Source organism: Salvelinus fontinalis, chromosome 5 (assembly GCF_029448725.1).
Source record: "Salvelinus fontinalis isolate EN_2023a chromosome 5, ASM2944872v1, whole genome shotgun sequence".
In the NCBI taxonomy this organism is placed as follows: domain Eukaryota; kingdom Metazoa; phylum Chordata; class Actinopteri; order Salmoniformes; family Salmonidae; genus Salvelinus; species Salvelinus fontinalis.
The window spans coordinates 15,419,922-15,444,838 of NC_074669.1; the positions used below are offsets into that span (position 1 = coordinate 15,419,922).

At 43.9% G+C, this 24,917-nt stretch overlaps 1 protein-coding gene across 4 annotated transcripts in view; it reads right to left on the reverse strand.

Annotated features, from left to right (window-relative positions):
- Positions 1–24,917, reverse strand: part of LOC129855195 (plexin-B2-like) — a 201,902-nt gene that overhangs the window by 66,197 nt on the left and 110,788 nt on the right. Inside the window, exon 1 of one of the 4 annotated variants that reach the window (XM_055922608.1) lies at positions 19,071–22,677. The exons of the other annotated variants lie outside the window; for them this stretch is intronic. The gene's annotated coding sequence lies outside the window, so the exon portion shown is untranslated. Of the gene's footprint in view, positions 1–19,070; positions 22,678–24,917 lie in introns of those variants that run through there. 4 annotated transcript variants of the gene reach the window in all.

Below are 24,917 nucleotides of genomic sequence, written 5' to 3' on the forward strand. Positions count from 1 at the left end.
AGCAACCCCACACATGAATGGTCTCAGGATGCTTTACTGTTGGCATGACACAGGACTGATGGTAGCGCTCACCTTGTCTTCTCCGGACAAGCTTTTTTCCGGATGCCCCAGACAATCGGAAAGGGGATTCATCAGAGAAAATGACTTTACCCCAGTCCTCAGCAGTCCAATCCCTGTACCTTTTGCAGAATATAAGTCTGTCCCTGATGTTTTTCCTGGAGTGAAATGGCTTCTTTGCTGCCCTTCTTGACACCAGGCCATCCTTCAAAAGTCTTCGCCTCACTGTGCGATGCACTCACACCTGCCTGCTGCCATTCCTGAGCAAGCTCTGTACTGGTGGTGCCCCGATCCCGGAGCTGAATCAACTTTAGGAGACTTGGGCGCCCTGAAGCCTTCTTCACAACAATTGAACCGCTCTCCTTGAAGTTCTTGATGATCCGATAAATGGTTGATTTAGGTGCAATCTTACTGGCAGCAATATCCTTGCCTGTGAAGCCCTTTTTATGCAAAGCAATGATGACAGCACGTGTTTTCTTGCATGTAACCATGGATGACAGAGGAAGAACAATGATTGCAAGCACCACCCTCCTTTTGAAGCTTCCAGTCTGTTATTTGAACTCAATCAGCATGACAGAGTGATCTCCGGCCTTGTCCTCGTCAACACTCACACCTGTGTTAACGAGAGAATCACTGACATGATGTCAGCTGGTCCTTTTGTGGCAGGGCTGAAATAGAGTGGAAAAGTTTTTGGGGGATTCAGTTCATTTGCATGGCAAAGAGGGACTTTGCAATTAATTGCAATTCATCTGATCACTCTTCATAACATTCTGAAGTATATGCAAATTGCCATCATACAAACTGAGGCACCAGACTTTGTGAAAATTAGTATTTGTGTCATTCTCAAAACTTTTGGCCACGACTGTACACACACATCCACAAACACACATATACACACATCCACGAACACACCTACACACCCATCCACAAACACACCTACACACACATCCACACACACCTACACACACATCCACAAACACACCTACACACACATCCAAACACACCTACACACACATCCACAAACACACCTACACACACATCCACAAACACACCTACACACACATCCAAACACACATGCACAAACATCTACAAACACACATACATCCACAAACACACCTACACACACATCCACAAACACACATCCACATATGGACACCGGCATTCGTCCACGCACACCAACACAAACATCCTGTACACACACACACATATACACACACGCGCCCACACACACCACAAACAGTTTTAAAGTTTTGAGGCAGAGTGAGCCACCCATTGACTGCAGTCACTGAGAGCTGGTGATTGGGCCCACAGAGACCACCGCTGACCTTTTCCTCAACATGTTTTTGTGAGTCTGTGAAAGCTCAGCTTGCCACCCACCGCCACTTCACATTAAATGTCACTGAGTGTCTTAAACAAACCGCCAAAACACAGACAGAGTGGCAGGAACAGACAGACCGAGAGCCTCTTTGTCACCAGTCAATCTGGGCACATCACAACAGCTCCACTCCCTCTGACCTCTACTGCATGAGAAACAGTCAAGTGTGGATATTTTGATATTATATCCTCAGTGGTTTGTGGGAAGAATACAGGCCTCTGTACACAGACACCACCTCCCCTGCCCTTCCCCCCTGACCCCGCCCCTTGATCTTTAATTATATTCCCGTGGCTTATGTCTGGACCGGCCTGGTGGGACTGGATTGGAGTTTAGACGTACCGTCTTCCACTCCCCTTGTCTCACGGCTACAGATCTCTCCAGAGATAGAGAAACGCCACGCCAACAACGGGCCGGACGGACGCAGCCGACCGACGCTGAGGTTAATTAAGGTTGAAATCGGGGAGACGATCAGCAGGATGTCAATCAGGCTCGTAGGGTTTGCCGCACCCCGTGCTCTTCCCTTCTACTGCTGTGCCGTCTAATATGTAGGGTGTGTGTGTGTGGGTGAGAGTGTGTGTGTGTTTGGTGTGTGTGTACGCATGTGTGTGTGTGTGCGTGTTTGTGTGTTTGAGAGAGAGCGACAGTGACACAGCACATACACTCTCTCCTGTCAGTGTGTGAGGGTTCAGCAGGCAGTGAAAACACAGCTCACCATATCCCAGCCAAACACCACAGCACTCTGTCAGATGAGTGCTCTTTTACCCAGGAAGAATCTGAAAATAAATATAACTCCAATGGCTGTTCATGAATTCCCATTGGCATGGACAGCTCATAATGGACGGGTAATCCTTGAAAAATGGACTGGGGTATTAGTGAAGCTGCTTTAAGGCAGGAGGCGTTTCATATATCACCTACCTGCACTGTGGTTAGGGGCTCAGGGCCATTATCCCCATGGCTCACTTTCAAACAGACTGTACCAGGACTCACTGTGTGTGCATGCGTGTGTGTGTGTATGTGTGTGTGCTTAACCAGAAGTCCCCACAAGAATAGTAAACAAACAAAATGTGACCAACTGGGGACATTTTGTTGGTCCCCACAAGGTCAAATACTATTTCTACGGGGTTTAGGATCAAGGTACTCTTAGGTTTAGAAGTTAGGGTTAGATTTAGGGTTGTGGATGGGGCATCAGTGATGAGCCAATGTGGCGTAAGGTTGAGGCTGTGGGACATCACAAAAAGCTTCTCCACCTTGTCTTTCATGTCAAGTGAACGCTGTGATATTTTGTCAGGGCCTAGGCTGATATCAAAGCTTAGGCTTTTGTTGGCAGTGGTTTGTTAGCACACACACACACACAAGGCTACACAGCATCAGCACGACCAGTGCCGAGCAGAGTTGGAGGCTTAGATAGTGCTGGTGTCTGCCAGTGGGTCCTGTACATTCCAACCTCTTTATCTCCCCAGCCTTCTGTTGATAATTACAGCCCTCCACCCGCCTGGCCCCACAGGCCCCCTCCAGCCCCCCTCCATCCAGCCCCAGCCAGCCAGCTAGTCAGAGCACAGAGCCAGGGAGCCAGGGAATAGGGAGCCAGGGAACAGGGAGAGGAATTATCACCTGTAGCAAGAGGGAGGACCCAAGGTCAGGCAGGCCCTGTTCAATTTCACTTTTGATTTGAGCCCACCTCCCCGATTTCAGTGGGCTAACCTCAATTTCCAGACCCCGCCACCACACCTCTCATTCATTTACAATTCCAGAGAGCTCCCTGAATGGAAATTGACGATTCAATTTTTTGAATTAAACTCGGGAGTCCTCTCTGGAATTGACTCCCCGGCCCACTATCATCGTCCTGGTCGGCTGAGTAGAGCCAATTTCTCCGCTCCTGTGGAGACACGGGGGCGAGATGGCCACCGTCTGTCCACAAAGCCCCCCCCACACGAAAAACACCACACTCTCCGTTCCACCCCCTCTCGCTTTTCCCATCAGCAAACTCTGTCAAAAAAGAAATACCTCACACTGACAGTTTGCGTCGCCATGAGGCGTTTTACCCTCGCTCATTCGCTGTTGGATGTTGAGCAATTTAAAAATGATCTATGCAAATGTAATTTCACTGTGTCTCATCTCACACGGCCAATTAATAAAGTCTGGAGCTGTTCTATAACCATAAATTAACCCAGGCTAGATATAATAACTACTGTAGATTAATGTGTTTTTGTATCACTGTCTAATTGCTCTGGGACTCAGGTGGGGCCAATCCAAACAGTTCCATTTCTAAATGTCTTAGTACTGCAACTCAATCTTTCATTTAGGAACTACATTGTTTTCCTTAATTGTGTCAAATAGACTGTATGCCTATTAACAGGGGAAGTTGGAAGATATGCCTCAATCTCTCTCACTAGACTTTACTTTAAAGAGGCATAAGCTGGTACATGAAGTCATGAAGTTAAATATGGACTGATGGAAAGCCATGGCACAGAGAGAGGAAGAGCGAAAGAGAGAGAGAGAACAACACACACACTGACTCAGCCAGCCCAGAGGAGCAGTAAGAAGAGAGAAAGAGCCTATATGACCAAACAGCACATCATCATCACCAACAATGCAACCCGTTGTCTCTCTCCAACGATTGTTCTCTCTGCCGAGGGTGAGAACACTAATCCGCATGGAGCTGGGAGTTGGAAGGATTCACTCTAAGTATCCTAATTAGGGGGAGTTCACTAATGGAATGGAATAAGTAAAGAAGCTGCCTAACACAGTGTGCTGAGTATTGTGTACGTGCTGTAGGTGCCAAATGAATCTTTAATACAGGGCTTAATGGAGAGGGAGGGATGGAGGACAGAAGAAGCTCTTCCAGAGGTTAGTGAGACCCCATATCAGAGTTCTCCTATTACTGATAAACTGCAGCCCCCGAGGATCAAACCAAATTCGCTACAGTTCCTCGCCGAACGATCGTCTCTCCTTTGAGAGACTCACAGAGAGGCACTAAAAATAAAATCTCTTTGTATTAAACAAACACTAAGGGGTTGGTTGAGGTGGCAAGATAAAAATGGATAATGGATCTTTCCAGGTGACGAATTTCATAATCGCTTCGCTTAATACACATCCTGCTTAAACCGGTCATGCTACATCATTTTAATTATTCGCACGGAGCCTAATTAGTTGTATCCGTGGAACCAGAGGCTAACGTACACCTAATTAGGCTGCTATCAAAGCCTGCTGCAACCAGGCGATGTTGAGGCCTAGGTACCACTAACCTCACCCATCTAAACCCTCACCCTGCCATGGAACGGTGACAAAGTAGAGGGCTTTCAACTTCTGTTCTGTTCTCTCTCAAACGGATGGTCTTTGCCACCTCTCAATGCTGTCCGAGTGTGTGTGTGTGTGTGTGTGTGTGTGTGTGTGTGTGTGTGTGTGTGTGTGTGTGTGTGTGTGTGTGTGTGTGTGTGTGTGTGTGTGTGTGTGTGTGTGTGGTTGTGTGTGACTGCTCTGTGTCAGCTGTCATGGGCAGCCTTGCTGTATAGAGGAGAAAGTGCTTTCTGTATCAATAAGTGTCTATATATCCATAACCATTGAAATGTTTGAATCCTTCTCGACTGTAATGATTGGTGGATTCAAATAAAGTTTTTACAATGTGTGTGTGTGTGTGTGTCTATCTGCCATAATATAGACTTTAAGTGTTGCTACTAGTTGAATCCAGTCAGGTAATTACATGTGTGACAGTAGGAAAAATGGTTAGTGGTCCAATCTGAGTGTTATCAATAGCCAGCCTACAGCTTAATACGTCATTCAGATGTATCATGTGACGACATGTGGATTAACACCAGCTAACTACAGGCTCAACGGTTAGAGCCGCTGCCCTATCCCAGTGGAACGATCGATGTCTGAACTCACTGGGATGATTGTCTGAAAGTACAGTAGAGTGTATTAGCTAGTGATATCCACATGCCCAAGACTAGCCTCTAACGGAGAAGCGTGGACATATTTAATTTTCTGGTTGCGTCTTCACATATGGGTCCTCTGGGAAAATACTATGGAAAAGTTAGTGCAAAGGGAGAACTGCCTCAGGCATAGACTATTCCCAAACTGATCAGTCTTTGTGTCTCTTAGAGTTCTGTCATCACATCAAGAGCAATATCCTGAAAGCTGTATGAGGGAGAGACATAGACTAGGCCTACAGCACTATCAGTGAAAACATGAACGACTCAACAAGCACTAGCCTATAGCACTATCAGTGAAAACATGAACGACTCAACAAGCACTAGCCTACAGCACTATCAGTGAAACATGAACGACTCAACAAGCACTAGCCTGCAGCACTATCAGTGAAAACATGAACGACTCAACAAGCACTAGCCTACAGCACTATCAGTGAAAACATGAACAACTCAACAAGCACTAGCCTACAGCACTATCAATGAAAACATGAACAACTCAACAAGCACTAGCCTACAGCACTATCAATGAAAACATGAACGACTCAACAAGCACTAGCCTACAGCACTATCAATGAAAACATGAACAACTCAACAAGCACTAGCCTACAGCACTATCAGTGAAAACATGAACAACTCAACAAGCACTAGCCTACAGCACTATCAGTGAAAACATGAACGACTCAACAAGCACTAGCCTACAGCAGAATAAGTGAAAACATGAACAACTCAACAAGCACTAGCCTACAACACTATCAGTGAAAACATGAACGACTCAACAAGCACTAGCCTACAGCAATATCAGTGAAAACATGAACGACTCAACAAGCACTAGCCTACAGCACTATCAGTGAAAACATGAACGACTCAACAAGCACTAGCCTACAGCAATATCAATGAAAACATGAACGACTCAACAAGCACTAGCCTACAACACTATCAGTGAAAACATGAACGACTCAACAAGCACTAGCCTAGAGCACTATCAGTGAAACATGAACGACTCAACAAGCACTAGCCTGCAGCACTATCAGTGAAAACATGAACGACTCAACAAGCACTAGCCTACAGCACTATCAGTGAAAACATGAAATACTCAACAAGCACTAGCCTACAGCACTATCAGTGAAAACATGAACAACTCAACAAGCACTAGCCTACAGCACTATCAATGAAAACATGAACAACTCAACAAGCACTAGCCTACAGCACTATCAGTGAAAACATGAACAACTCAACAAGCACTAGCCTACAGCACTATCAGTGAAAACATGAACGACTCAACAAGCACTAGCCTACAGCAGAATAAGTGAAAACATGAACGACTCAACAAGCACTAGCCTACAGCACTATCAGTGAAAACATGAATGACTCAACAAGCACTAGCCTACAGCACTATCAGTGAAAACATGAACGACTCAACAAGCACTAGCCTACAGCACTATCAGTGAAAACATGAACAACTCAACAAGCACTAGCCTACAGCACTATCAGTGAAAACATGAACAACTCAACAACCACTAGCCTACAGCACTATCAGTGAAAACATGAACAACTCAACAAGCACTTGCCTACAGCACTATCAGTGAAAACATAAACAACTCAACAAGCACTAGCCTACAGCACTATCAGTGAAAACATGAACGACTCAACAAGCACTAGCCTACAGCACTATCAGTGTAAACATGAACAACTCAATAAGCACTAGCCTACAGCACTATCAGTGAAAACATGAACAACTCAACAAGCACTAGCCTACAGCACTATCAGTGAAAACATGAACGACTCAACAAGCACTAGCCTACAGCACTATCAGTGAAAACATGAACGACTCAACAAGCACTAGCCTACAGCACTATCAGTGAAAACATGAACGACTCAACAAGCACCAGCCTACAGCACTATCAGTGAAAACATGAACAACTCAACAAGCACTAGCCTACAGCACTATCAGTGAAAACATGAACGACTCAACAAGCACTAGCCTACAGCACTATCAGTGAAACATGAACGACTCAACAAGCAATAGACTACAGCACTATCAGTGAAAACATGAACGACTCAACAAGCACTAGCCTACAGCACTATCAGTGAAAACATGAACGACTCAACAAGCACTAGCCTACAGCACTATCAGTGAAAACATGAACGACTCAACAAGCACTAGCCTGCAGCACTATCAGTGAAACATGAACGACTCAACAACCACTAGCCTACAGCACTATCAGTGAAAACATGAACAACTCAACAAGCACTAGCCTACAGCACTATCAATGAAAACATGAACGACTCAACAAGCACTAGCCTACAGCACTATCAGTGAAAAGCACTAGCCTACACCCAGACAAAAGCCACCACTACTTTCCATTCCCTAGGCTGATTCACCCACTGAGAAGACAGAGATATCCTTGGCTATCTCTACCAGGTGATCTACCTATATACTCCACTGAGGATCTCCCCTTACTTTTCTCCTGCTTCTTTCCTTCATCTAAACCCATCTCATACGTGACACAATGGTCTTCCATGGTGACAAGACACAGCTGAGACAAAGCCAAAGAGCGAGGAACGTTTCAACTCAGCTTGTTCTCTGTTTATCTGCAGCAGACCGTTTGTTTCTGAGATTCTACGAGCACGCTGATCAAAATTCCTAAAACGATGTGAGGAAAGTTCACCAAATGTCAGCTGAGCGAGTCTGTAATGTTTCAAGCCGCAATTACAGCCCAGAGTGCATTGCTCTCCAGGAGGCGATGGTTCACAAAAAGCTGGCATAGCTTTCACCAGCTAGACGCCACAACGCTACCATTAACAATTCACAGACAGACAGACAGACAATGAGAAACAGCACTCTATTCTCAGTCTCACGGTGTATTAGTGTCTAGTTGAACAGTGATAGTGATAATTCTTCCAGACAGATATGATAGGCTGCAGTATTCTGGGGGATATGTCTGTATGTAGCATGTGGTGCAGCTGGTCTAGCTGTCTCCTTAATTGGTACATTTCTTCAGAAGCCATTTCTTATTCTACGAGACGAGAGGCATGCAGGCTGGCTGGCAAACGGAATCCTCTTCCTGGCAACTGACAAGTACCTCTTGACGTGTGATCGTTACCATGGCGATGCTATGGAAGGATCAGGCGGTTCAGATGGCGTGTGACTCCTGATGGATGTACTGTATGTAGCAACACAGGGAGTTACTCAACCAAGGTGAATATTCTCTCCATGTGGTCAGACCACCGCCGCTTTAGTCCTAGTCAGAGTCATATACCTCAAATCAAATTGTATTTGTCACATCCTTCGTAAACAACAGGTATCGATTTTTTCTGACCCATCTACACACAATACCCCATAATGACAAAGCGAAGACATGTTTTCAGACATGTTTGCAAATGTATTGAAAATGAAATACAGAAATATTTAATTTACATAAGTATTCACAACTCTGAGTTAATACTTTGTAGAAGCACCTTTGACAGTAATTACAGCTTCGAGTTCTCTTGGGTATGTCTGTATCAGCTTTGCACATCTAGATTTGGGGATTTTCTCCCACTCTCCCTGGCAGATTTTCTCAAGCTCTGTTAAGTTAGATGGGGAGCAGCGGGGAACATTAATCTTCAAGTCTTTCCACAGATTTTCAATGGGATTTAGGTCTGGGCTTTGGTTGGACCACTCAAGGACTTTCACATTCTTATTCTGAAGCCATTCCAGCGTTGCTTTGGTTGTATGCTTGGGGTCATTGTCCTGTTGGAACGTAAATATTCGCCCCCAGTCTAAGGTCGATTGCACTGAAGCGGGTTGTCATCAAGAATTTGCTTGTATTTGGCTCCACCACCATGCTTCAAGGTAGTGATGGTGTTAACCAGGCACAGCTCATCTGTCTTTCTCCAGACATAGTGCTTTGCATTCAAGCCAAAGAGTTCAATTTGTCTCATCAGACCACAGAATTTGCTTTATGATCTCAGAGTCTTTCACATGCCTTTTTGTAAACTCCAGGCGTGCTGTCATGTGCCTTTTTGTAAACTCCAGGCGTGCTGTCATGTGCCTTTTTGTAAACTCCAGGCGTGCTGTCTTGTGCCTTTTTGTAAACTCCAGGCGTGCTGTCATGTGCCTTTTTGTAAACTCCAGGCGTGCTGTCATGTGCCTTTTTGTAAACTCCAGGCGTGCTGTCTTGTGCCTTTTTGTAAACTCCAGGCGTGCTGTCTTGTGCCTTTTTGTAAACTCCAGGCGTGCTGTCTTGTACCTTTTTGTAAACTCCAGGCGTGCTGTCTTGTGCCTTTTTGTAAACTCCAGGCGTGCTGTCTTGTACCTTTTTGTAAACTCCAGGCGTGCTGTCTTGTGCCTTTTTGTAAACTCCAGGCGTGCTGTCTTGTGCCTTTTTGTAAACTCCAGGCGTGCTGTCTTGTACCTTTTTGTAAACTCCAGGCGTGCTGTCTTGTACCTTTTTGTAAACTCCAGGCGTGCTGTCTTGTGCCTTTTTGTAAACTCCAGGCGTGCTGTCATGTGCCTTTTTGTAAACTCCAGGCGTGCTGTCTTGGGCCTTTTTGTAAACTCCAGGCGTGCTGTCATGTGCCTTTTTGTAAACTCCAGGCGTGCTGTCATGTGCCTTTTTGTAAACTCCAGGCGTGCTGTCATGTGCCTTTTTGTAAACTCCAGGCGTGCTGTCATGTGCCTTTTTGTAAACTCCAGGCGTGCTGTCATGTGCCTTTTTGTAAACTCCAGGGGGGCTGTCATGTGCCTTTTTCTCAAGAGTGGCTTCCGTCTGGCCACTCTCCCATAAAACCCAGACTGGTGAAGGGTTGTAGAGACCGTTGTCCTACTTGCAGGTTCTTCCATCTCACTCTTCAGTTCTGTCAGAGTGGTCATAGGGTTCTTGGTCACCTCCCTGTCCAAGGTCCTTCTTGCCCAGTTGCTCAGGTTGGTCGGACAGACAGCTCTAGGCAGAGTCTGGGTAGTTCCATATAATGGAGACCACTGTGCCCTTGGATACTTTCGACACTCTAGAAGTTGTTTGGACCCTTTCCCAGATTTTTGTCTCATCTCAATTGTATCTCGGAGATCAACATACATTTCCTTGGAATTCCTGCTCTGACATACACTGTCAACTGTGGAACCTTATATAGACAGGTGTGTTTCTTTCTAAATCATGTCCAAACAAATGAATTGACCACAGGTGGACTCCAATCAAGTTGTAGTGACATCTCAAGGATGATCAAAGGAAATCGGATGCACCTGAGTTCAATTTAGAGTATCATAGAAAAGGGGTGTGAATACCTATGTAAATTAGATACAGTATTTCTGTATTTCATATTATTTTTTACATTTGCTAACATTTCTAAAAACATGTTTTCATTTTGTCATTGTGTGTTGATGGCTGAGAAAAATCTATTTTTAATTCAGGCTGTAACACGACAAAATGTGGAATAAGTCAAGGGGTATGAATACTTTCTGAAGGCACTGTATGTACATATCGGTACTGGAAAAATGACTAGGCAACAGGATAGATAAGACCATATGTGGTGAGTATGAAATTGTGTGAGTGTGTGTGTAGCGTCAGTATGCATGTGTTCGGGTGTTATGAGTGTGTGTGGGCGTATGTAGCGTGCGTGTCAGTATGTGTGTGTTGGGGTGTCAGTGTAAGTATGTGTGAGTGTGTTGGTACAGTCCAATGTGTGAGCATAAAGTCAGTGCAGGAGAGTTATTGAAAAAATGTGTGTGTGTGTGTGTTGGCGTGTCAGTGTAAGTATGTGTGAGAGTGTGTCCAGGTAGCCATTTGATTAGCTATTGAATGAGCTGTTGGTGCACTGACACCACTTGCCATGCGGTAGCAGAGAGAACTGTCTATTTTTATTTATTTATTTTATTTATTTTACCGTTATTTTACCAGGTAAGTTGACTGAGAACACGTTCTCATTTGCAGCAACGACCTGGGGAATAGTTACAGGGGAGAGGAGGGGGATGAATGAGCCAATTGTAAACTGGGGATTATGGCTTGGAAGGCTTGAGCGTTCTTTAGTCATGCGGGGCCAAGCAGTTGTGGTTGAACAGGGAGTACAGGAAGTGATCAAGCCAGAGGTGTGGACTCGAGTCACAAATTTGATGTATTGAGACTCGACTTAAAATAAAATAACTTCAGACTTGACTTTGACTTGGAGCCTCGACTCGACTTTGACTTGAGACTCATGACTCAAAATAATCTGGCCAGGTTTAGTAATATTTTGTCACTCATTTTGTGGCACAGTCTACGTTGATTACTCTCCATATGCAGACAGAGACAGTATCGCACTTGCAACAAAACTGATTGGCTAGTGAAACACACACTCTGCCCTTTGATTGGACCAGAAAACTGTCAATTAACACAGGTCGGGTGAGCTAGCGCAGTGAGAAGGTTTTGGGGGGTAGCGAGTGTAATTTTGTTTTTTAAAGATCATACATATTTTAATAGGCTACATAGACTATAGCCTACCATTTGTATTTTAAATGTATACCTTTGCTTATTTGATCTGGTCACTAACATTGGCCTATGGCATTGCACCAAAGTCTTGTTTCAAAAACATTTCATCTGTGCTTCAGAACCAAAAAGTTGCAAGTCTTGACGGTTGACCAATGACCAGTCATCAGCACTGGCAGGGTAAGAAGCACATGTCCAGATTAGTGACCAGTAAACACTTGTTTCATTTTCTATGGTTTTGCCTGGCAAAAACAGAGTAACTACGTTAATATTATCCATATAAAGTACCGCTGAGCAATCTGTTACGGACGCATCTTTCCCACAACAATAGGCTACCTGTTGATTTCATTGATCATTTACATATTTCAGCTAGGCCTAGTTTGGGTGGGTTACATTTATATACCTCAGTGGTGGGTACTGGCTATATGTCTAAAGATAGTTGTAACATCACACTACCTTCAATACTTATCCTATTTGAGGTTAGTTCTGTTCTGATGTCAAGAAGCTGTTTTTGGTCATAGGAAATTATGGCAGAGACATTATGTACAAAAAAAGTTAAGATCAGAGTAAAAAATAAATACAAAATAGCAGAATTGGTCAAGAGCCCATAAGACAGCTGCTATCCACTGCAGCGCCATTGTAACGGCAGTCTAAGTCGTCCTCCTCCTCAGACGAGGAGAGGCGAGAAGGATCTGAGGACCAATGTGCAGCGTGGTAATTTTCCATGATTTAATTAACACAAAACAAGACACTATACAAAATGACAAAACAAACTAACCGTCACAGTCTTAGTTGGTGCAGACAAAACACAAAGACAGGAAACAACCACCCACAATCCCCAACACAAAACAAGCCACCTATGTATGATTCTCAATCAGGGACAACGATTGACAGCTGTCTCTGATTGAGAACCATATTAGGCTGAACACAGAAACAGACGAACTAGACACACAACATAGAATTCCCACCCAGCTCACGTCCTGACCAACACTAAACAAGCAAAACACATAAGAACTCTGGTCAGGATGTTACAGCCATCTTGTCTCTGTATTTGTCTCTGGTCCTAGTGTGTGTGACAACATTCCTCGCATGAGGAACTCTCTAAGCTTACTACCAGCAGAGAAATGAAATCCTCCCACCCTGAGCTCTACCATGAGTGACAATCATCATGAGGAAGGAATCAGGTTGGAACTCTCCAGTCTCCACTGAGCAAAGTCCTACACATGTTAATGTGCTGTAGAATATGAAGACACTATGTTTGCCTTTGCCTTCTTTCCCATTCCTTTTACAAATCAACAAGATTCAGCAACAGCACAAATCAGTCATGTAGCCACTGATCAAGTTGATGTCTGCTTTGAAAACCTGTTCATCATCATCATCACACAGTGAAGGACATGGAGTTGGTCCGACCACTCAGCATAACTTTCTTTCTTGCTGGATTTCATCATGAGGGCCTGGCAGGTTTACAATTGTCTCTCTCTGGGTGGCTGGGTTGTCAATTTAGCAGAGTTAATCTCTATCACAATAAATAACACTGATTAAATCTGCGGAATGTTGGCGGTAGTGTGCTGGAATTAAAGAGGAGGAGAGAGGAGAGGATGTTCTTTACGACAGGCAGCAGAGCAGAATGAGGGAAGAAATAAGCCTGGCAGAAACTTGGGAGGTGGGGAAGTGAGAGGGGGGGGGGGGGATCACAGCCATTCCACTAGGAGAGTATCAGATTCCGTGAGTCAGGGAGGCAGACAACTGACTGTCATAGCTTTTCTACAGGCACACAGTTCGTTTTGGTAACAGAGAAAAGAGTGGCTCACATTTCAACACCCAGAAAGAATGAAAACAAAACAGACTAACCAAACTACCAGTGTGCCTTTGCCAAGAAACAATCTACATGAATTTGATTATTTTCTCCGCCGTAATATTTTAGTTGCAGGTCACAGCAACATTTTGTTTTCATTTTTGTAATCACAAATATCTCCAAATGTCTATACAACAAATATCAAAGCCATCCCGCTTTAAATCTGCAATACAATTCACAATCTGTTCTGTTCTTAGTTCGGCAAAACAGAGTACAGTAATCATCACTTATGTTTCCTGTGCCATAATTTCCATCATCAGTGGTAGAGGTCGACCGATTATGATTTTTCAACGCCGATACCGATTATTGGAGGAGAAAAATGCCGATACCGATTATTGGAGGAGAAAAATGCCGATACCGATTAATCGGACTATTTTTTTAATGTATTTGTAATAATGACAATTACAACAATACTGAATGACCACTTATTTTAACTTAATATAATACATCAATAAAATCCATTTAGCCTCAAATAAATAATGAAACATGTTCAATTTGGTTTAAATAATGTAAAAACAAAGTGTTGGAGAAGAAAGTAAAAGTGCAATATGTGCCATGTAAGAAAGCTAACGTTTAAGTTCCTTGCTCAGAACTTGAGAACATATGAAAGCTGGTGGTTCCTTTTAACATGAGTCTTCAATATTCCCAGGTAAGAAGTTTTAGGTTGTAGTTATTATAGGAATTATAGGACTATTTATCTCTATACCATTTGTATTTCATATACCTTTGACTATTGGATGTTCTTATAGGCTACAGGTGTCAAACTCATACCACGGGGTGTCTGCGGGTTTTCGCTCCTCCCTTGTACTTGATTGATGAATTAACATCACTAATTAGTTAGGAACTCCCCACACCTGGTTGTCTAGGGCTTTATTGAAAGGAAAAAACAAAAACATTCCCTCCGTGGAATGAGTTTGACACCCCTGTTATAGGCACTTAGGTATTGCCAGTGTAACAGTATAGCTTCCGTCCCTCTCCTCGCTCCTACCTGGGCTCGAACCAGGAACACATCGACAACAGCCACCCTCGAAGCAGCGTTACCCATGCAGAGCAAGGGGAACAACTACTCCTAGTCTCAGAGCGAGTGATGTTTGAAACGCTATTAGCGCGCACCCCGCTAACTAGCTAGCCATTTCACATCGGTTACACCAACCTAATCTCGGGAGTTGATAGGCTTGAATTCATAAACACCAGAGCTGCTGGCAAAACGCACGAAAGTGCTATTTGAATGAATGCTTACGAGCCTGCTGGGGCCCAGCATCGCTCAGTCAGACTGCTCTATCAAATCATAGACTTAATTATAACATAATAACACACAGAAATACGAGCCTTAGGTCATTAATATGGTCGAATCCGGAAACTATCATCTCGAAAACAAAACATTTATTCTTTCAGTGAAATACGGAACCGTTCCGTATTTTATCTAACGGGTGGCATCCATCAGTCTAAATATTCCTGTTACATTGCACAACCTTCAATGTTATGTCATAATTACGCAAAATTCTGGCAAATTAGTTCGCAATGAGCCAGGCGGCCCAAACTGTTGCATATACCCTGACTCTGCGTGCAATGAACGCAAGAGAAGTGACACAATTCACCTGGTTAATATTGCCTCCTAACCTGGATTTCTTTTAGCTAAATATGCAGGTTTAAAAATCTATACTTCTGTGTATTGATTTTAAGAAAGGCATTGATGTTTATGGTTAGGTACACGTTGGAGCAACAACAGTCCTTCATCGTGAATGCGCACTGTATCGATTATATGCAATGCAGGACACGCTAGATAAACTAGTAATATGCATTCGCGTAACAGGCGGGCTCCTCGTGAGGCAGGTGGTTAGAGCGTTGGACTAGTTAACCGTAAAGTTGCAAGATTGAATCCCTGAGCTGACAAGGTAAAAATCTGTTGTTCTGCCCCTGAACAAGGCAGTTAACCCACCGTTCCTAGGCCGTCAATGAAAATAAGAATGTGTTCTTAACTGACTTGCCTAGTTAAATAAATGTGTAAAAAAATTCCGATATGTTATGAAAATTTGAAATCGGCCCTAATTAAATCGGCCATTCCGATTAATCGGTCGACCTCTAATCAGTGGATGTAATCCTGTTTCAATAACAATAAAATGACAGATCCATGGTGTGCTGCTGGGATGTGAATGGACTGTTACAGGTTGTCTGGGGCAAACAACACAAAGCAATCAAGGTCAGTGATACTGTATGTCATTCAACAGATCCTATCAAACCATTATAAGATATTCCAATTTAGTCTTACATGTCCTTCCCTTAATATATTTGTTGTTAATATGATCACCATCATCACCAAGCTCATCATTAAGCTCGGGGGCCCTGGGTCTGAACCCCGCACTGTGCAACTGGGTCCTGGACTTTCTGACGAGCCGCCTCCAGGTGGTGAAGGTAGGAAACAACACCTCCACTTCACTGATCCTCAACACAGGGGCCCCACAAGGGTGCGTGATCAGCCCCTTCCTGTCCACCCATCAAATTTGCAGACGACACAACGTCGTCTGCAAATTGCAGACGACACTAGTTGTAGGCCTGATTACCAACAATGGCAAGACAGCCTACAGGGAGGAGGTGAGGGACCTGGGAGAGTGTTGCCACGAAAATAACCTCTCCCTCAATGTTAATAAAACGAAAGAGGTGATTGTGGACTACAGAAAACAGCAGAGAAAGCACGCCCCATCCACATTGACGGGACCGCAGTGGAGAAGGTGAAAAGCTTCAAGTTCCTCAGCGTACACATCACCAACGATCTAAAATGGTCCACCCACACAGACAGTGTGGTGAAGAAGGCGCAACAGCGCAACAGTGCCTCTTCAACCTCAGGAGGCTGAAGAAATTTGTCTTGGCCCCTAAGACCCTCACAAACTTTTACAGATGCACAATTGAGAGCATCCTGTCGGGCTGTATCACCGCCTGGTACGGCAACTGCACTACCCGCAACTGCAGGGCTCTCCAGAGGGTGGTGGGGTCTGCCCAACGTATCACAGAGTGCACACTGCCTGCCCTCCAGGACACCCACAGCACCCGATGTCACAGGAAGGCCAAAAAGATCATCAAAGACATCAACCACCCGAGCCACTGCCTGTTCACCCCGCTACCATCCAGAAGGTGAGGTCAGTACAGGTGCATCAAAGCTGGGACCGAGAGACTGAAAAACAGCTTCTATCTCAAAGCCACCAGACTGTTAAATAGCCATCACTAGCCAGCTACCACCCAGTTATGCAACCCTGCACCTTAGAGGCTATAAGGCACCTTAGAGGCTGCCTTATATAGATAGACATGGAATCACTGGTCACTTTAATAATGGAACACTAGTCACTTTAATAATGTTTACATAATGCTTTACTCATTTCATATGTATATACTGTATTCTACTGTATTCTAGTAAATGCCACTCTGACACTGCTCGTCCTAATATTTATATATTTCTTAACTCCATTCTTTCACTTTTTGTGAATTGTTAGATATTAGTGCAGTGTTGGAGCTAGGAACACAAGCATTTCGCTACACCCGCAATAACATCTGCTAAACATGTGTATGTGACCACAATAATTTGATTTGAACATTTGATTTGTTGTGTTTATAGTGTAACATGTTCTACAGGGATTGCATGTCTGTTGTGGGGGATTATTGGTCTGGCTTGGGTTTTTCATTATTGAACTACTGTATAAAAATGGAAAACAACAATAGAATCAATAAGGGCTCAGGAAAAAGGCACACACAACACACAATATCCTGATACACACGGTATAGATCAGGGATCATCAACTAGAATCAGCCGCGGCTACTATTGTTTTTTGAGCGGACGGTCAGGGGGCCAGAAAATCATTACAAATCATTTGTAGACTGCAGATCGACCGCAAAAAGCCCAAACAGATATACTGTTAACTAAAACGTCATCATTTCAAACCTTACTTACATTTGTATATGATCACATATACATTTTCTCTCTAATATGCGTGGGACTACTATGGAACAGATTCCCAAAACTAAAATCACATGTTGCTGATTTGCTGGTGTTTTGACAATCCTTTATGTCCAGTTATTATGTATTGTAACGACCCTGTGTTTATAAGCGCGGAAATCGACTCTGCCGCTCGAGCATGCTTTTGCGGCACAGTCGATAGCGCGCCGGACCTCGGGCTAGGAGGTCGAGGGTTCGAGACCTGCTCCCTGCTGTTTCATTACATTGGTGTCAGAAGTGATCGGACCTCGCATCCACGACAGTGCGTGTGCTTGGCCGGTGAGCGCGTTCCTGTAAGACGTAAAGTCGCAAGCTAGCGCGAGGACGCGCTCTTTGAAAGGAGGGAGGAGTGTAACGACCCTGTGTTTATAAGCGCGGAAATCGACTCTGCCGCTCGAGCATGCTTTTGCGGCACAGTCGATAGCGCGCCGGACCTCGGGCTAGGAGGTCGAGGGTTCGAGACCTGCTCCCTGCTGTTTCATTACAGTATATATATTAAATTTGGTATACAGTAGATACAGTCACTTCCTTTTATATAGTCATCTCTGCAGTATACAAAAAGTGTGTGATGCAGGAAACAGGGATAAATGGAGAAGAAGCTTATGGCTGTGAGTTTGAGTCTACGTCACACAGCATAGCCTCATGCTATAAAATGTTTAATATCTAAGCTCTTTATCCTATATGCACTTGGAATATGATTTGGTTTGACACCACAAACGACGGAATCCTCTTACTTGCGTCTTTATGCGGTCAGTGAGTGGAGGAAATAGGCACAGTTCAGACAGATGGGGTTAGAGAGGAGTGAGAGAGAGAGTGAGAGGGAGAGAAAGGGAGGGAGAGAGAGAAGCGAGAGAGGGAGAGAGAGAGGGAGATAAAATAAGAGGGAAGGAATGGGAGAGATAAGTATGGAGGTTAGCTGGTGTTCTGGTCTAAGAGGTCCTAGTTCAGTTGATTTCCTTCTGGTATTAGAAGATTAAGGCAAAGATTTCCGGTCCCTCTCTAAGGAATGAAGTCACAGTGAAGTGCACATGAAATCTGGCATCTTCTTATCCTCAACTAAGAGTTTCCCTCCATCCCTCCTTGTTCCTAAAAAGGCTGTGCCCCCCAAACGGCAGTGGGCCCACTCCGGCCTGCCTGGACCTCGCGTCATCCTCTGAAAATTACTCTGAGCTAGGCATGAATGACTGTCTACTCAGAAGCCCTGATAAAAGTGTCATTTTTCCACTTCAGCGCTCTGATCTCCTGCTCCAGTCTGTTCCAGTCGGCTCCCCCTCATCCCGCTCGAGATGAACCGGTCAGGGGTTGAACCAGCTCCACATCCTCATAGCCATGACATTGACAACAATGCACCACCCCCCCACCAGCAGTAACCCATCCCACTCCTATAGGCTGAGAAAGTGTTGATGCTAACAAAATGGTGACAGGCACTCACTTATTTTAGGAGAGGATGCACAGGCCTCCAGTTTGAGTTGGGTTTATTTTCAATCACCCTGGCCCTCTGACATCTGAACTCTGTGGTCTCGGGAGTGGAGGGTGGCTGACAGCTCCTCTTCACCAGGGGTTTGAACTCTCTGTCGTGAAGCGGGATGCATGTGTGGGGTGGAGTGGGGTCGGGGTTAGGGGGGTGGAGGGAGGACTCAAGAGAAGAGGCACATCAATATCCTGTCATGGCTGCCTGGGAGAGCTGCAGCACCATGGAAACACAGAGATAACACAGGACAGCCAAGTTTAGTTTCTCATTCTTTTAGTAAGGGGGAAAAACTACTGGGAGAAGTTTGTTTCGGGTGGATTTGGCTTGGGGGAGGCTTCGTGTGGAATCACTGTCAACGCGTAGAACACTGTGGACATTTGTACAATAATCACAGAACTGGATTTGCAACTGTAGAGGTGCCAAGTGGAGTGCCTCTGGGGCCAATAGCTGTACCTCTAATGTTATTCAAGGACAACCAGAGGAAATAACCAGTGAAGAGAAGTTGTCCTTAAAGGAACAGCCAGGCCTGACAGACAATAGGATGCTAGGTCAGAGATTGTAAGACTAAGACCAGATTGGAGTGGATTTAAATAGCCTCAGCTTTGGTAAACAAAGTTAAAGGAAGGGTAAATGGTTGAAAGGTTAGGAGTTTTACAGAGAATAGATTTCCCCCCGAGTGGCTGCCACTGCCATGTCAAACTAATCACGGCTGGCAGTGCTTAAGGACAATTACAACTTTATTAGGTCGTCAGGTTGCCTAGCGGTTAGAGCATTGGGCCAGTAACCAAAAGGTTGCTGGTTCAAATACCTGAGCTGACAAGGTGGCACAATCTAGCAATGTACACTTGAGCAAGGCACTTAATACTCACTTGCTCCAGTGTCACCATACTACCATGGCTGACCCTGTAAAACAACACATTTCATTGCACCTATCTGGTGTACGTGACAATAAAAAAAATGTATGGCTTGTTACCAAGAGCCAACATACAGATGTTGATTATGAATGGGTAACAACTGCTGTTATCATCACTTACAGCTCTGCTGCTGGCAACTCTGATGGGACAACGACAGCTTCCCAGCGCCATTCTGTACTTGAGCTTTTCTCAATATGGCATTTTTGAAAAGCTGTCGGATTAAAAATCTAGCAACTCCTACTTCCGTTTTCTACACTTTCGAGTTTTGCAAGTAGAGAGTCCCCATTTATGGACAACTTCCAGGCATTCTGTATTTGATAAAATATGCACACATTGAGTTTCATTCATACATGGAATTGAAGCAGGAGAATACTTAAAAAAATGATATAACATTTTGTTTTTACCTACAATTTTTTCACAATCAGTTCTAAGGCAACCAACAGCCATGTGACTTTCTATTTCCTAACTATTTCATTCTGTTGCGAAGCTTCCATTACTAAGGTGCAACGCTATCAGTTTGACACACTCAGTTCCTCTTTTCAAATCCCCTCCAGTCTTATTATGTATTTCACCAAATACAAAAGACACAATAACATCTCTTATTTTCCCTCTGCCACCTTTTCCCTTTATTTTCCCGCCCTTACCCTTCCTCCAGCCAATACCACAGCGGCTGACCTCGTGCCTTTCTGGAGAGCATCCACACAGACAGACTGAATAAAGCTGTCTTGTCCTCCTATCCCACCTAAGATAGAGGATCACAGTAAGTAGGCTGCAGGGCCTACATCTCCCACATCCACTGTTGTGGTTTCTGTGGTTTGTTTGTTTCTCCTCCCCCTGTTTGCAGGCATTCCATGATAGAGTGGTTGTGATGGTTCATTCCAAGTTAGCGCTGAGCATGTCTGAGCTGAGCTTTTAGTGAAATGGTGAATGCTATCTAGGCTAGAGCCACTACTTACAGTATTTAAATAAAACAACATGTTTTTACCTTTATTTAACTAGGCATGTCTAGTATTCAGTACAGAGTGTAGACTAACAACAGCACAGTACTAAAAGACTGGTACAGTAGTTGAGCGCTGATAATATAAAGCGATCTGTCCACCAACAGATGGTCAAGACTGAACAAGTCCTGTTAAAGCCCAACACTGATGTTCAGTCTGAAACATGAAGTGTGAAACTGTGAATGTGTGTGTGTGAGATCCATCTCACACCGTGAATGTGTGTGTGTGAGCTCAGTCTCTCACTCAAAGCTCCTCTTATACCTCTGTAATTGAATCTGGATCCCCCAAAAGGATAGCGACATCACACCTCGGCCAAACCCCAGCTACCACCACCCGTCATCAAACCCCTCTCTCCCTACTCTCCCCTCAGCAACATGTGAAGGGAGAGCATAGAACTCACAATTATTCTTGTTGGTAACAGGGTTTTTGTGTTAGAAACGTGGGCAAACAGATTAGGTTTGGGCAATTTTGGAGGGTTCATACTTTTAAAGTATGAGGAGATGGACCACTGAAGGGTTTATGGCCAATTGACCAGCAGACCTCACAGACTCACTTACACATGGCCAACCTAAGGCTCTCGAAATTGCCTAGTCCGACCAATCACTGCCAAGGAATCTCAGCAGAACAGAACAGCGTTAGTAGCCAGCCACACAGAATATAATTTCCCTCTCTCTCCCAGTCGCTCTGGTTTCTCTCAGTCTCACCCTCTTTCACACACTCACTCTCTTTCCCAGAACGCAGCGGTCCAACCATCAGGCAACCCACACTACAGAGAATGATTTAATTGGAAAAATCTACAGTGAGGCTCTGGAAGAGAAGAGAAGAGGGAAGAATGTATGTTAAAGTCAAAGCTATCTGGGTGCCTTTGATCAGGAGGGCCCACGGATTAGAGGGGATTCTCCACAAGTTTCTTCTTAATCCCCTTAACATTCTATAAACCCACCAGTCGATGTAGCAGCAAACTCAAGAAGAGCTGCTCTCCCAAGGTTGGCTTACATCAGATCCATCTTGGTACTAGTGATGGGGAAAAAAATAGATATCATTTTTTACGATATATCATATAATTTTGGCAATATCGCAATATTATACCGAACAAAAATATAAAACACAACATGCAACAATGTCACAGATTTGACTGGGTTACAGTTCATATAAGGAAATCAGTCAATTGAAATGAATTAATTAGGCCCTAATTTATGGATTTCATATGACTGGGCAGGGGTGCAACCATGGGTGGTCCTGGGAGGCCATAGGCCCACCCACTTGGCAGGCAGGCTCACCCATTGGGGAGCCCAGCCAATCAGAATTCAGCAGCACAATGTTTCTGCCCAGCCTCCAGCTGCTTTTGAACTTTAACTGTCACGTCTCTTGAAACAATTTCAAATTGTGTTTTGGTTGGTGTGTGTTTTCCCTTGCGGGAAGTGTATTATGTCTGGGGAGAGAGAGAGTGATGAGACAAGCGCCCAAACAGCAACTCTTTGTGTCATCAATCAACCTCATGTACTGTAAATTATTTCTCCTCTGGCCCCAAGGCTAATAGATACCCAAACAAAACGTAGAGGGGGTGTGGGGTGCGCCAGTGGTTTTTAGCGCTGAACCAATGGGGGCTACATTCGGCGTGCTGTACACATTTTTCCATTTGAGCACTAATGCTAACGTAGTGTTTGGGGGCTTTAGCAAAGTGATGAATTCCCGCGCCGCCAGCACCCTCCTCTCTACGGAACGCTATCGGATGGGAGGGGGGGGGGGGGGGTATCTGGTGGGTGTCTTGGAGATGGGAGCCTAACGTCAGCGCTGGCTGCTAACTCACATGAAAAAATACTCTAGTTTACTATAGTATACTAGACTACTTACTATAGAATTATGTAGTAAACTGTAGTATACTATACTACACACTGCAGTATCCATCAATCATGTGTAGTACTTACTATATAATGTTGTAGTATGCTGTAGAATACTATATTAAATACTACAGTATTATCCTCCCCAAAAAACACTGTAGTAAATACTACATGAATGTCCACAAAAACACTGCAGTCCACAAAAAGACTACACTTTTTAAACTATAATAAATACTATATTATTTAATCTGCATATACTCTGCCCATTCCCCTCCCCATATCTCAATTTGTGCCACCCATAAGTGAGAAACATACATTCCAGGTATCAACCATATACCGTGTTGCATACATGTTATAGAAAAATGCAGAAGCGCTGAACTCTCAGTTTAGACCACAGTCCTAACTACCTACAGGTTATGGAAAATGCGCTCTTTTAGTAGTTCTCCAGTTGGTTTCCGAAAGGAGAAAGCCTCCACTTCCATGTCAAAGACAATAAAACAAAAACACGATAGTAAATACTACAGTAATGTCCGCAAAACAACTACAGTAAATACAACAGTATACTACAGTCCGCAAAACCACTATAATAAATATTGCAGTATTCTACAGTCCGCAGAAACACTACATGGATTACTATGGTATATACTACAGTTATTTTACAACAGTATTTATACTATAGTTAACTGTAAATAATACAACAGTATACTACAGTAAATACTTCATTATCCACTGTAGTGTTTTTGCAGACTTTAGTCCGCAAAAACACTACAGTGAATACTATAGTATGCATACCATAGTATACTATTGTATTTATACCATAGTATATTATATTATTTATACCATAGTATACTAAAGATAGTATTTTTTTATGTGGGAAATTATGCCAGCGCTCCTTTATCAGCCCAGTGGTCTGGAGAAGGGCTGCCTGGGGCTAACGCTAAACCGCTAGCCAGGCAACATAGAGGGAGGAGAGGGGAGGGCAGGAAGGGTTTACCTCAGACTCCCAGAACTGGCACCAAAACTCCCCTTTTCCCTCCTCTTTCTCCCTTGTAACCACGGCAGTGGTGTACAGAAACCAAAACAGCCCTATAATGGAGACGATGGTGGTGCCAGAGGAATTCCACCATCTGAAAGCCTCCTCCCTTCTGTTTTTCCCTCTTTCCCCCTCTCTAACTGTGTGTTTGTTTCTATCTATTTTCATGAGACGTAATTAAAGCCCACAGTATATATTGTTTATAGTTAATTAAGATGATTCATTTGGTCTAGCAGGATGAGATGGCTACCCTAGTCTGGTCGGTTGATGGTTTGGTTTTTTATCCCCCATCGCTGAGTCTCCCTGTTTTCTTACTGCTGATCATGGGAGGCATTTGTTCTGCTAGTGTAATGCTGATCTGACATTAACTTTTATTTATGATCGTGTTTGTCTCTGCTTTCACAGGACATCTACATCTTGTTGCTAAATGTTTTATATTTGTCTTACAACAATGACGAAAGATGCTCAAAGACCACCTGACCCAAATGATAGACATAAATTCTAAATGGAGAAGCTTCATCCCACAAAGCTATTGAATATAATTAAGCAGAATCAACTACAGAATTACCAGAAAGACAGATTGGAAGTAAATATTTACTTAGTCATTCACTGGTTTGGTTCACTGGTTTGGTTCACTGGTTTGGTTCACTGGTTTGGTTCACTGGTTTGGTTCACTGGTTTGGTTCACTGGTTTGGTTCACTGGTTTGGTTCACTGGTTTGGTTCACTGGTTTGGTTCACTGGTTTGGTTCACTGGTTTGGTTCACTGGTTTGGTTCACTGGTTTGGTTCACTGGTTTGGTTCACTGGTTTGGTTCACTGGTTTGAAGATGGAAAACATCATACGGTGCCAAATCCAATTCCAGTCTCCCAATGAGGCTAGTGGCATCAAGACCAAATGTCTAACTAGAGGAGTAGACGGTGGCAAAAGCAAAGCCAAAGGCTCTCTATCTTTAAAGCAGTTCCTCCTCATTCAGAAGTGTTTTTATTCTAATCATTCTTACAGGATTTCATTAAAGAAAAT